Here is a 13,826-nt window from a genome sequence, read left to right as displayed (position 1 = left end):
TTTCATACAGATAGAGGGGCTGATATTTCCATGTTCATACAGAGTGCGGTGCTGATATTTCCAAGTTTACAGATAGCGGTGTAGGTATTTCCATCTTTATACAGATAGCGATGTAGATATTTCCAAGTTTATACAGATAGCGGTGTAGATATCTCCATCATAATACAGATGGCGGTGTAGATATTTATATGTTTATACAGATGGCGGTGCAGATATTTCCATGTTCATACAGATGGCGGTGTAGATATTTCCGTGTTTATAGAGATAGCGGTGTAGTTATTTCCATGTGTAAAGAGATAGCTTTGTAGATATTTCCATGTATATGCCGATAGCTGTGTAGATATTTCTATTTTCATGCAGATAGCTTTTTAGATATTTCCATGTTCGTACAGATAACAGTGTAGATATTTCCATGTTTATTCAGATAGCGGTGTAGATATCTCCATCATAATACAGATGGCGGTGTAGATATTTATATGTTTATACAGATGGCGGTGCAGATATTTCCATGTTCATACAGATGGCGGTGTAGATATTTCCGTGTTTATAGAGATAGCGGTGTAGTTATTTCCATGTGTAAAGAGATAGCTGTGTAGATATTTCGATGTATATGCAGATAGCTGTGAAGATATTTCCATTTTCATGCAGATAGCGGTGTATGTATTTCCTTCTTCAAACAGATAGCGGTGTAGATATTTCCATGTTCATACAGATAGTGGTGTAGATATTTCCATGTGTATACAGATAGCGGTCTAGATATTTCCATGTTTATTCAGATAGCGGTGTAGATATCTCCATCTTAATACAGATGGCAGTGTAGATATTTCCATGTTCATACAGATAGCGGTTTAGTTATTTCCATGTGTAAAGAGATAGTTGTGTAGATATTTCCATCTATATGCAGATAGCTGTGTAGATATTTCCATTTTCATGCAGATAGCGGTGTATATATTTCCATTTTCAAACAGATAGTGGTGTAGATATTTCCATGTTCATAGAGATAGCGGTGTAGCTATTTCCATGTTTATACAGATAGCGGTGAAGATGTATGCATGTTTACACAGATAGAGGTGTGGATATTTCCATGTTCATCCAGAGGGCTGTGTAGATATATACATGTTCATACAGATAGCGGTGTAGATATTTCCATGTTTATACAGATAGCGGTGTAGATATTTCCATGTTTATTCAGATAGCGGTGTAGATATCTCCATCTTAATACAGATGGCGGTGTAGATATTTATATGTTCATACAGATGGCGGTGCAGATATTTCCATGTTCAGACAGATGGCGGTGTAGATATTTCCATGTTCATACAGATAGCGGTGTAGTTATTTCCATGTGTAAAGAGATAGCTGTGTAGATATTTCCATGTATATGCAGATAGCAGTGTAGATATTTCCATTTTCATGCAGCTAGCGGTGTAGATATTTCCATGTTCAAACAGATAGCGGTGTAGATATTTCCATGTTCATACAGATAGAGGTGCAGTTATTTCCATGTTCATACAGATAGCAGTGTAGATATTTCCATGTTTATACAGATAGCGGTGAAGATGTATGCATGTTTACACAGATAGCGGTGTAGGTATTTCCATGTTCATCCAGATGGCTGTGTAGATATATCCATGTTCATACAGATAGCGGTGTAGATATTTCCATGTTCATACAGATAGCGGTGTAGATATTTCCATGTTCATCCAGATGGCTGTGTAGATATATCCATGTTCATACAGATGGCGGTGTAGATATTTCCATGTTTATTGAGATAGCGGTGTAGTTATTTCCATGTGTAAAGACATAGCTGTGCAGATATTTCCATGTATATGCAGATAGCTTTGTAGATATTTCCATTTTTGCAGATAGCGGTGTAGATATTTACATGTTCAAACAGATAGCGGTGTAGATATTTCCATGTTCATTCAGATAGCGGTGTAGACATTTCCAGGTTCATACAGATAGCGGTGCTGATATTTCCATGTTTATACAGGTAGCGGTGTAGATATTTCCATGTTTATACAGATAGTGGTGTAGATATTTCCATGTTTATACAGATAGCGGTGTAGATATTTCCATGTTTATTCAGATAGCGGTGTAGATATCTCCATTTTAATACAGATGGCGGTGTAGATATTTATATGTTCATACAGATGGCGGTGCAGATATTTCCAGGTTCATACAGAAGGCGGTGTAGATATGTCCATGTTCATACAGATAGCGGTGTAGTTATTTCCATGTTTAAAGAGATTGCTGTGTAGATATTTCCATCTATATGCAGAAAGCTGTGTAGATATTTCCATTTTCATGCAGATAGCGATGTATATATTTCCATCTTCAAACAGATAGCGGTGTAGATATTTCCATGTTCATACAGATAGCGGTGTAGCTATTTCCATGTTTATACAGATAGCGGTGAAGATGTATGCATGTTTACACAGATAGCGGTGTGGATATTTCCATGTTCATCAAGAGGGCAGTGTAGATATATCCATGTTCATACAGATAGCGGTGTAGATATTTCCTTGTTCATACAGATAGCGGTGTAGATATTTCCATGTTCATACAGATTGCGGTGCTGATATTTCCATGTTCCCACAGATAGCGGTGTAGATATTTCAATGTGTAAAGAGATAGCTGTGTAGATATTTCCATCTATATGCAGATAGCTGTGTAGATATTTCCATTTCCATGCAGATAGCTGTGTATATATTTCCATCTTCAAACAGATAGCGGTGTAGATATTTCCATGTTCATAGAGATAGCTGTGTAGATATTTCCATGTTTATACAGATATCGGTGAAGATGTATGCTTGTTTACACAGATAGCGGTGTAGAGATTTCCATTTTCATCCAGAGGGCTGTGTAGATATATCCATGTTCATACAGGTAGCGGTGTAGATATTTCCATGTTCATACAGATAGCGGTGCTGATATTTCCATGTTTATACAGGTAGCAGTGTAGATATTTCCATGTTTATACAGATAGCAGTGTAGATATTTCCATGTTTATACAGATAGCGGTGTTGATATTTCCATGTTTATACAGATAGCGGTGTAGATATCTCCATCTTAATACAGATGGCGGTGTAGATATTTATATGTTCATACAGATGGCGTTGTAGATATTTCCATGTTCATCCAGATGGCTCTGTAGATATATCCATGTTCGTACAGATGGCGGTGAAGATATTTCCTTGTTCATACAGATAGCGGTGTAGGTATTTCCATGTTCATACAGATAGCGGTGTAGATATTTCCATGTTCATACAGATAGCGGTGTAGCTATTTCCATGTTCATACAGATAGCCGTGTAGATATTTCCATGTTCATCCAGATGGCTGTGTAGATATATCCATGTTCATACAGGTGGCGGTGTAGATATCTCCATGTTCATACAGATAGCAGTGCTGATATTTCCATGTTTATACAGGTAGCGGTGTAGATATTTCCATGTTTATACAGATAGCGGTGTAGATATTTCCATGCTTATACAGATAGCGGTGTAGATATTTCCATGTTTATACAGATAGCGGTGTAGATATCTCCATCTTAATACAGATGGCGGTGTAGATATTTATATGTTCATACAGATGGCGGTGCAGATATTTCCATGTTCATACAGATGGCGGTGTAGATATTTCCATGTTCATACAGATAGCGGTGTAGTTATTTCCATGTGTAAAGAGATAGCTGTGTAGATATTTCCATGTATATGCAGATAGCAGTGTAGATATTTCCATTTTCATGCAGATAGCCGTGTAGATATTTCCATGTTCAAACAGATAGCGGTGTAGATATTTCCATGTTCATACAGATAGCGGTGCAGATATTTCCATGTTCATACAGATAGCGGTGTAGATATTTCCATGTTTATACAGATAGCGGTGAAGATGTATGCATGTTTACACAGATAGCGGTGTAGATATTTCCATGTTCATACAGATAGCGGTGTAGCTATTTCCAAGTTCATACAGATAGCGGTGTAGATATTTCCATGTTTATACAGACAGCGGTGAAGATGTATGCATGTTTACACAGATAGCGGTATAGATATTTCCATGTTCATACAGATAGCGGTGTAGATATTTCCATGTTCATCCAGATGGCTGTGTAGATATATCCATGTTCATACAGATAGCGGTGTAGATATTTCCATGTTCATTCAGATAGTGGTGTAGATATTTCCATGTTCATACAGATAGCGGTGTAGCTTTTTCCATGTTCATACAGATAGCGGTGTAGATATTTCCATGTTCGTACAGAGACCGTTGTAGATAGTTCCATGTTCCTCCAGATGGCTGTGTAGATATATCCATGTTCATACAGATGGCTTTGTAGATATCTCCATGTTCCTACAGATAGCGGTACTGATATTTCCATGTTTATACAGGTAGCAGTGTAGAAATTTCCATGTTTATCCAGATAGCGGTGAAGATATTTCCATGTTTATACAGATAGCGGTGTAGATATTTCCAGGTTTATAAGGATAGCGGTGTAGATATCTCCATCTTAATACAGATGGCTGTGTAGATATTTATATGTTCATACAGATGGCGGTGTTGATATTTCCATGTTCATACAGATGGCTCTGTAGATATATCCATGTTCGTACAGATGGCGGTGAAGATATTTCCTTGTTCATACCGATAGCGGTGTAGATATTTCCATGTTCATACAGATAGCGGTGTAGATATTTCCATGTTCATACAGATAGCGGTGTAGCTATTTCCATGTTCATACAGATAGCGGTGTAGATATTTCCATGTTCCTCCAGATGGCTGTGTAGATATATCCATGTTCATCCAGATGGCGGTGTAGATATCTCCATGTTCATACAGATAGAGGGGCTGATATTTCCATGTTCATACAGATAGTGGTGCTGATATTTCCATGTTTATACAGATAGCGGTGTAGATATTTCCATGTTTATTCAGATAGCGGTGTAGATATCTCCATCTTAATACAGGTGGCATTGTAGGTATTTATGTGTTCATACAGATGGCGGTGCAGATATTTCCATGTTCATACAGATGGCTGTGTAGATATTTCCATGTTCATACAGATAGCGGTGTAGTTATTTACATGTGTAAAGAGATAGCTGTGTAGATATTTCCATGTATATGCAGATAGCTGTGTAGATATTTCCATTTTCATGCAGATAGCTGTGTAGATATTTCCATTTTCATGCAGATAGCGGTGTATATATTTCCATCTTCAGATAGCGGTGTAGATATTTCCATGTTCATACAGATAGCGGTGTAGATATTTGCATGTTCATACAGATAGCGGTGTAGATATTTCCATGTTCATACAGATAGCGGTGTAGATATTTCCATGTTCTTACAGATAGCGGTGTAGATATTTCCATGTTCATACAGATAGCGGTGCTGATATTTCCATGTTTATACAGGTAGCGGTGTAGATATTTCCATGTTTATACAGATAGCGGTGTAGATATTTCCATGTTTATACAGGTAGCGGTGTAGATATTTCCATGTTTATACAGACAGCCGTGTAGATATTTCCATGTTCATAGCGATAGCGGTGCAGATATTTCCATGTTTATACAGATAGTGGTGAAGATGTATGCATGTTCAAACAGATAGCGGTGTAGATATTTCCATGTTCATACAGATAGCGGTGTAGGTATTTCCATGTTCATACAGATAGCGGTGTAGATATTTCCATGTTCATACAGATGGATGTGTAGATATATCCATGTTCATACAGATAGCGGTGTAGATATTTCCATGTTCGTACAGATAGCGGTGTAGCTATTTCCATTTTCATACACATAACGCGGTAGCTATTTCCATGTTCATACAGATAGCGGTGTAGATATTTCCATCTTCATACAGAGAGTGGTGCTGATATTTCCATATTTATACAGATAGCGGTTTAGATATTTCCTTCTTAATACAGATTTTGGTGTAGATATTTATATGTTCAAACAGATGGCGGTGCAGATATTTCCATGTTCATACAGATGGTGGTGTAGATATTTCCATGTTTATAGATATAGCGGTGTAGTTATTTCCATGTGTAAAGAGATAGCTGTGTAGATATTTCCATGTATATGCAGATAGCTGTGTAGATATTTCCATTTTCTTTCAGATAGCGGTGTAGATATTTACATGTTCAAACAGATAGCGGTGTAGATATTTCCATGTTCATTCAGATAGCTTTGTAGATATTTCCATGATCATACAGATAGCGGTGTAGATATTTCCATGTTCATACAGATAGCGGTGTAGATATTTCCAGGTTCATACAGATAGCGGTCCTGATATTTCCATGTTTATACAGGTAGCGGTGTAGATATTTCCATGTTTATACAGATAGCGGTGTAGATATTTCCATGTTTATACAGATAGCTGTGTAGATATTTCCATGTTTATTCAGATAGTGGTGTAGATATCTCCATCTTAATAGAGATGGCGGTGTAGATATTTATATGTTCATACAGATGGCGGTGCAGATATTTCCATGTTCATACAGATGGTGGTGTAGATATTTCCATGTTCATACAGATAGCGGTGTAGTTATTTCCATGTGTAAAGAGATAGCTGTGTAGATATTTCCATCTATATGCAGATAGCTGTGTAGATATTTCCATTTTCATGCAGATAGCGGTGTATATATTTCCATCTTCAAACAGATAGCGGTGTAGATATTTCCATGTTCATAGAGATAGCGGTGTAGCAATTTCCATGTTTATACAGATAGCGGTGAAGATGTATGCATGTTTACACAGATAGCGGTGTGGATATTTCCATGTTCATCCAGAGGGCTGTGAAGATATACACATGTTCATACAGATACCGGTGTAGATATTTCCATGTTCATAGAGATAGCATTGTAGATATTTCCATGTTCATACAGATAGCGGTGCTGATATTTCCATGTTTATACAGGTAGCGGTGTAGATATTTCCATGTTTATACAGATAGCGATGTAGATATTTCCATGTTTATACAGATAGCGGTGTAGATATTGCCATGTTTATTCAGATAGCGGTGTAGATATCTCCATCTTAATACAGATGGCGGTGTAGATATTTATATGTTCATACAGATGGCGGTGCAGATATTTCCATATTCATACAGATGGCGGTGTAGATATGTCCATGTTCATACAGATAGCGGTGTAGTTATTTCCATGTGTAAAGAGATAGCTGTGTAGATATTTCCATGTATATGCAGATAGCAGTGTAGATATTTCCATTTTCATGCAGCTAGCGGTGTAGATATTTCCATGTTCAAAGAGATAGCGGTGTAGATATTTCCATGTTCATACAGATAGCGGTGCTGATATTTCCATGTTCATACAGATCGCAGTGTAGATATTTCCATGTTTATACATATAGCGGTGAAGATGTATGCATGTTTACACAGATAGCGGTGTAAGTATTCCATGTTCATCCAGATGGCTGTGTAGATATATCCATGTTCATACAGATAGCGGTGTAGATATTTCCATGTTCATACAGATAGCGTTGTAGATATTTCCATGTTCATCCAGATGGCTGTGTAGATATATCCATGTTCATACTGATAGCGGTGTAGATATTTCCATGTTCATACAGATAGCGGTGTAGCTATTTCCATGTTCATACAGATAACGGTGTAGATATTTCCATGTTCATACAGATAGCAGTGTAGATATTTCCATGTTCATGCAGATAGCGGTTTAGATATCTCCATTTTCATACAGAAAGCGGTGCTGAAATTTCCATGTTTATACAGGCAGCGGTGTAGATATTTCCATGTTTATACAGATAGCGGTTTAGATATTTCTTTCTTAATACAGATGGCGGTGTATATATTTATATGTTCATACAGATGGCGGTGCAGATATTTCCATGTTCATACAGAAGGCGGTGTAGATATTTCCATGTTTATAGAGATAGCGGTGTAGTTATTTAAATGTGTAAAGAGATAGCTGTGTTAATATTTCCATGTATATGCAGATAGCTTTGTAGATATTTCCATTTTCATGCAGATAGCGGTGTAGATATTTACATGTTCAAACAGATAGCGGTGTAGATATTTCCATGTTCATTCAGATAGCGGTGTAGACATTTCCAGGTTCATACAGATAGCGGTGGTGATATTTCCATGTTTATACAGGTAGCGGTGTAGATATTTCCATGTTTATACAGATAGTGGTGTAGATATTTCCATGTTTATACAGATAGCGGTGTAGATATTTCCATGTTTATTCAGATAGCGGTGTAGATATCTCCATCTTAATACAGATGGCAGTGTAGATATTTCCATGTTCATACAGATAGCGGTGTAGTTATTTCCATGTGTAAAGAGATGGCTGTGTAGATATTTCCATCTATATGCAGATAGCTGTGTAGATATTTCCATTTTCATGCAGATAGCGGTGTATGTATTTCCATTTTCAAACAGATAGCGGTGTAGATATTTCCATGTTCATAGAGATAGCGGTGTAGCTATTTCCATGTTTATACAGATAGCGGTGAAGATGTATGCATGTTTACACAGATAGAGGTGTGGATATTTCCATGTTCATCCAGAGGGCTGTGTAGATATATACATGTTCATACAGATAGCGGTGTAGATATTTCCATGTTCATAGAGATAGCAGTGTAGATATTTCCACGTTCATACAGATAGCGGTGCTGATATTTCCATGTTTATACAGGTAGCGTTGTAGATATTTCCATCTTTATACAGATAGCGGTGTAGATATTTTCATGTTTATACAGATAGCGGTGTAGATATTTCCTTGTTTATTCAGATAGCGGTGTAGATATCTCCATCTTAATACAGATGGCGGTGTAGATATTTATATGTTCATACGGATGGCGGTGCAGATATTTCCATGTTCATACAGATGGCGGTGTAGATATTTCCATGTTCATACAGATAGCGGTGTAGTTATTTCCATGTGTAAAGAGATAGCTGGGTAGATATTTCCATGTATATGCAGATAGCAGTGTAGATATTTCCATTTTCATGCAGCTAGCGGTGTAGATATTTCCATGTTCAAACAGATAGCGGTGTAGATATTTCCATGTTCATACAGATAGCGGTGCAGTTATTTCCATGTTCATACAGATAGCAGTGTAGATATTTCCATGTTTATACAGATAGCGGTTAAGATGTATGCATGTTTACACAGATAGCGGTGTCGGTATTTCCATGTTCATCCAGATGGCTGTGTAGATATATCCATGTTCATACAGATAGCGGTGTAGATATTTCCATGTTCATACAGATAGCGGTGTAGATATTTCCATGTTCATCCAGATGGCTGTGTAGATATATCCATGTTCATACAGATAGCGGTGTAGATATTTCCATGTTCATACAGATAGCGGTGTAGCTATTTCCATGTTCATACAGAAACGGTGTAGATATTTCCATGTTCATACAGATAGCAGTGTAGATATTTCCATGTTCATGCAGATAGCGGTGTAGATATCTCCATTTTCATACAGAGAGCGGTGCTGAAATTTCCATGTTTATACAGGCAGCGGTGTAGATATTTCCATGTTTATACAGATAGCGGTTTAGATATTTCCTTCTTAATACAGATGGCGGTGTATATATTTATATGTTCATACAGATGGCGGTGCAGATATTTCCATGTTCATACAGAAGGCGGTGTAGATATTTCCATGTTTATAGAGATAGCGGTGTAGTTATTTAAATGTGTAAAGAGATAGCTGTGTTGATATTTCCATGTATATGCAGATAGCTTTGTAGATATTTCCATTTTCATGCAGATAGCGGTGTAGATATTTACATGTTCAAACAGATAGCGGTGTAGATATTTCCATGTTCATTCAGATAGCGGTGTAGACATTTCCAGGTTCATACAGATAGCAGTGCTGATATTTACATGTTTATACAGGTAGCGGTGTAGATATTTCCATGTTTATACAGATAGTGGTGTAGATATTTCCATGTTTATACAGATAGCGGTGTAGATATTTCCATGTTTATTCAGATAGCGGTGTGGATATCTCCATTTTAATACAGATGGCGGTGTAGATATTTATATGTTCATACAGATGGCGGTGCAGATATTTCCATGTTCATACAGAAGGCAGTGTAGATATGTCCATGTTCATACAGATAGCGGTGTAGTTATTTCCATGAGTAAAGAGATTGCTGTGTAGATATTTCCATCTATATGCAGAAAGCTTTGTAGATATTTCCATTTTCATGCAGATAGCGATGTATATATTTCCATCTTCAAACAGATAGCGGTGTAGATATTTCCATGTTTATACAGATAGCGGTGAAGATGTATGCATGTTTACAGACATAGCGGTGTGGATATTTCCATGTTTATCCAGAGGGCTGTGTAGATACATCCATGTTCATACAGATAGCGGTGTAGATATTTCCATGTTCATACAGATAGCGGTGTAGATATTTCCATGTTCATACAGATTTCGGTGCTGATATTTCCATGTTCCCACAGATAGCGGTGTAGATATTTCAATGTGTAAAGAGATAGCTGTGTAGATATTTCCATCTATATGCAGATAGCTGTGTAGATATTTCCATTTCCATGCAGATAGCTGTGTATATATTTCCATCTTCAAACAGATAGCGGTGTAGATATTTCCATGTTCATAGAGATAGCTGTGTAGATATTTCCATGTTTATACAGATATCGGTGAAGATGTATGCGTGTTTACACAGATAGCGGTGTAGAGATTTCCATGTTCATCCAGAGGGCTGTGTAGATATATCCATGTTCATACAGGTGGCGGTGTAGATATCTCCATGTTCATACAGATAGAGGGGCTGATATTTCCATGTTCATACAGATAGCAGTGCTGATATTTCCATGTTCATACAGATAGCGGTGTAGATATTTCCATGTTTATTCAGATAGCGGTGTAGATATCTCCATCTTAATACAGATGGCGGTGTAGATATTTATATGTTCATACAGATGGCGGTGCAGATATTTCCATGTTCATACAGTTGGCGGTGTAGATATTTCCATGTTCATACAGATAGCGGTGTAGATATTTCCATGTTCATACAGATAGCAGTGCTGATATTTCCATGTTTATACAGGTAGCGGTGTAGATATTTCCATGTTTATACAGATAGCGGTGTAGATATTTCCATGCTTATACAGATAGCGGTGTAGATATTTCCATGTTTATACAGATAGCGGTGTAGATATCTCCATCTTAATACAGATGGCGGTGTAGATATTTATATGTTCATACAGATGGCGGTGCAGATATTTCCATGTTCATACAGATGGCGGTGTAGATATTTCCATGTTCATACAGATAGCGGTGTAGTTATTTCCATGTGTAAAGAGATAGCTGTGTTGATATTTCCATGTATATGCAGATAGCAGTGTAGATATTTCCATTTTCATGCAGATAGCCGTGTAGATATTTCCATGTTCAAACAGATAGCGGTGTAGATATTTCCATGTTCATACAGATAGCGGTGCAGATATTTCCATGTTCATACAGATTGCGGTGTAGATATTTCCATGTTTATACAGATAGCGGTGAAGATGTATGCATGTTTACACAGATAGCGGTGTAGATATTTCCATGTTCATCCAGATGGCTGTGTAGATATATCCATGTTCATACAGATAGCGGTGTAGATATTTCCATGTTCATACAGATAGCGGTGTAGCTATTTCCATGTTCATACAGATAGCGGTGTAGATATTTCCATGTTTATACAGACAGCGGTGAAGATGTATGCATGTTTACACAGATAGCGGTGTAGATATTTCCATGTTCATACAGATAGCGGTGTAGATATTTCCATGTTCATCCAGATGGCTGTGTAGATATATCCATGTTCATACAGATAGCGGTGTAGATATTTCCATGTTCATTCAGATAGTGGTGTAGATATTTCCATGTTCATACAGATAGCGGTGTAGCTATTTCCATGTTCATACAGATAGCGGTGTAGATATTTCCATGTTCGTACAGAGACCGTTGTAGATAGTTCCATTTTCCTCCAGATGGCTGTGTAGATATATCCATGTTCATACAGATGGCGGTGTAGATATCTCCATGTTCCTACAGATAGCGGTGCTGATATTTCCATGTTTATACAGGTAGCAGTGTAGAAATTTCCATGTTTATCCAGATAGCGGTGAAGATATTTCCATGTTTATACAGATAGCGGTGTAGATATTTCCAGGTTTATAAGGATAGCGGTGTAGATATCTCCATCTTAATACAGATGGCGGTGTAGATATTAATATGTTCATACAGATGGCGGTGTAGATATTTCCATGTTCATCCACATGGCTCTGTAGATATATCCATGTTCGTACAGATGGCGGTGAAGATATTTCCTTGTTCATACAGATAGCGGTGTAGATAACTCCATGTTCATACATATAGCGGTGTAGATATTTCCATGTTCATACAGATAGCAGTGTAGATATTTCCATGTTCATACAGATAGCGGTGCTGATATTTCCATGTTCATACAGATAGCAGTGCCGATATTTCCATGTTTATACAGATAGCGGTGTAGATATTTCCATGTTTATTCAGATAGCGGTGTAGATATCTACATCTTAATACAGATGGCAGTGTAGATATTTATATGTTCATACAGATGGCGGTGCAGATATTTCCATGTTCATACAGATGGCGGTGTAGATATGTCCATGTTCATACAGATAGCGGTGTAGTTATTTACATGTGTAAAGAGATAGCTGTGTAGATATTTCCATGTATGTGTAGATAGCTGTGTAGATATTTCCATTTTCATGCAGATAGCTGTGTAGATATTTCCATTTTCATGCAGATAGCGGTGTATATATTTCCATCTTCAAACAGTAGCGGTGTAGATATTTCCATGTTCATACAGATAGCGGTGTAGATATTTCCATGTTCATACTGATAGCGGTGCTGATATTTCCATGTTTATACAGGTAGCGGTGTAGATATTTCCATGTTTATACAGATAGCCGTGTAGATATTTCCATGTTTATACAGATAGCGGTGTAGATATTTCCATGTTTATACACATAGCGGTGTTCATAACTCCATCTTAATACAGATCGCGGCGTAGATATTTCCATGTTCATACAGTTAGCGGTGCTGATATTTCCATGTTTATACAGAGAGCGGTGTAGATATTTCCATGTTTATAGAGATAGCGGTGTAGTTATTTCCATGTGTAAAGAGATAGCTTTGTAGATATTTCCATGTATATGCAGATAGCTGTGCAGATATTTCCATTTTCATGCAGATAGGCGTGTAGATATTTCCATGTTCAAACAGATAGCGGTGTAGATATTTCCATGTTCATTCAGATAGCGGTGTAGATATTTCCATGTTTATACAGATAGCGGTGAAGATGTATGCATGTTTACACAGATAGCAGTGTATATATTTCCATGTTCATACAGATAGCTGTGTAGATATTTCCATGTTCATCCCGATGGCTCTGTAGTTATATCCATGTTCATACAGATGGCGGTGAAGATATTTCCATGTTCATACAGATAGCGGTGTAGATATTTCCATGTTCATACAGATAGCAGTGTAGATATTTCCATGTTCATACAGATAACGGTGTAGCTATTTCCATGTTCATACAGTTAGCGGTGAAGATATTTCCATGTTCATCCAGATGGCTTTGTAGATATATCCATGTTCATACAGATGGCGGTGAAGATATTTCCATGTTCATAGAGATAGCGGTGTAGATATCTCCATGTTCATACAGATAGAGGGGCAGATATTTCCATGTTCAAACAGATACCGGTGCTGATATTTCCTTGTTTATACAGGTAGCGGTGTAGATATATCCATGTTTATACAGATA

The sequence above is a fragment of the Gorilla gorilla genome, chromosome 10, assembly GCF_029281585.2.
Source record: "Gorilla gorilla gorilla isolate KB3781 chromosome 10, NHGRI_mGorGor1-v2.1_pri, whole genome shotgun sequence".
Taxonomy (NCBI): domain Eukaryota; kingdom Metazoa; phylum Chordata; class Mammalia; order Primates; family Hominidae; genus Gorilla; species Gorilla gorilla.
This window is presented reverse-complemented; position numbering follows the sequence as displayed.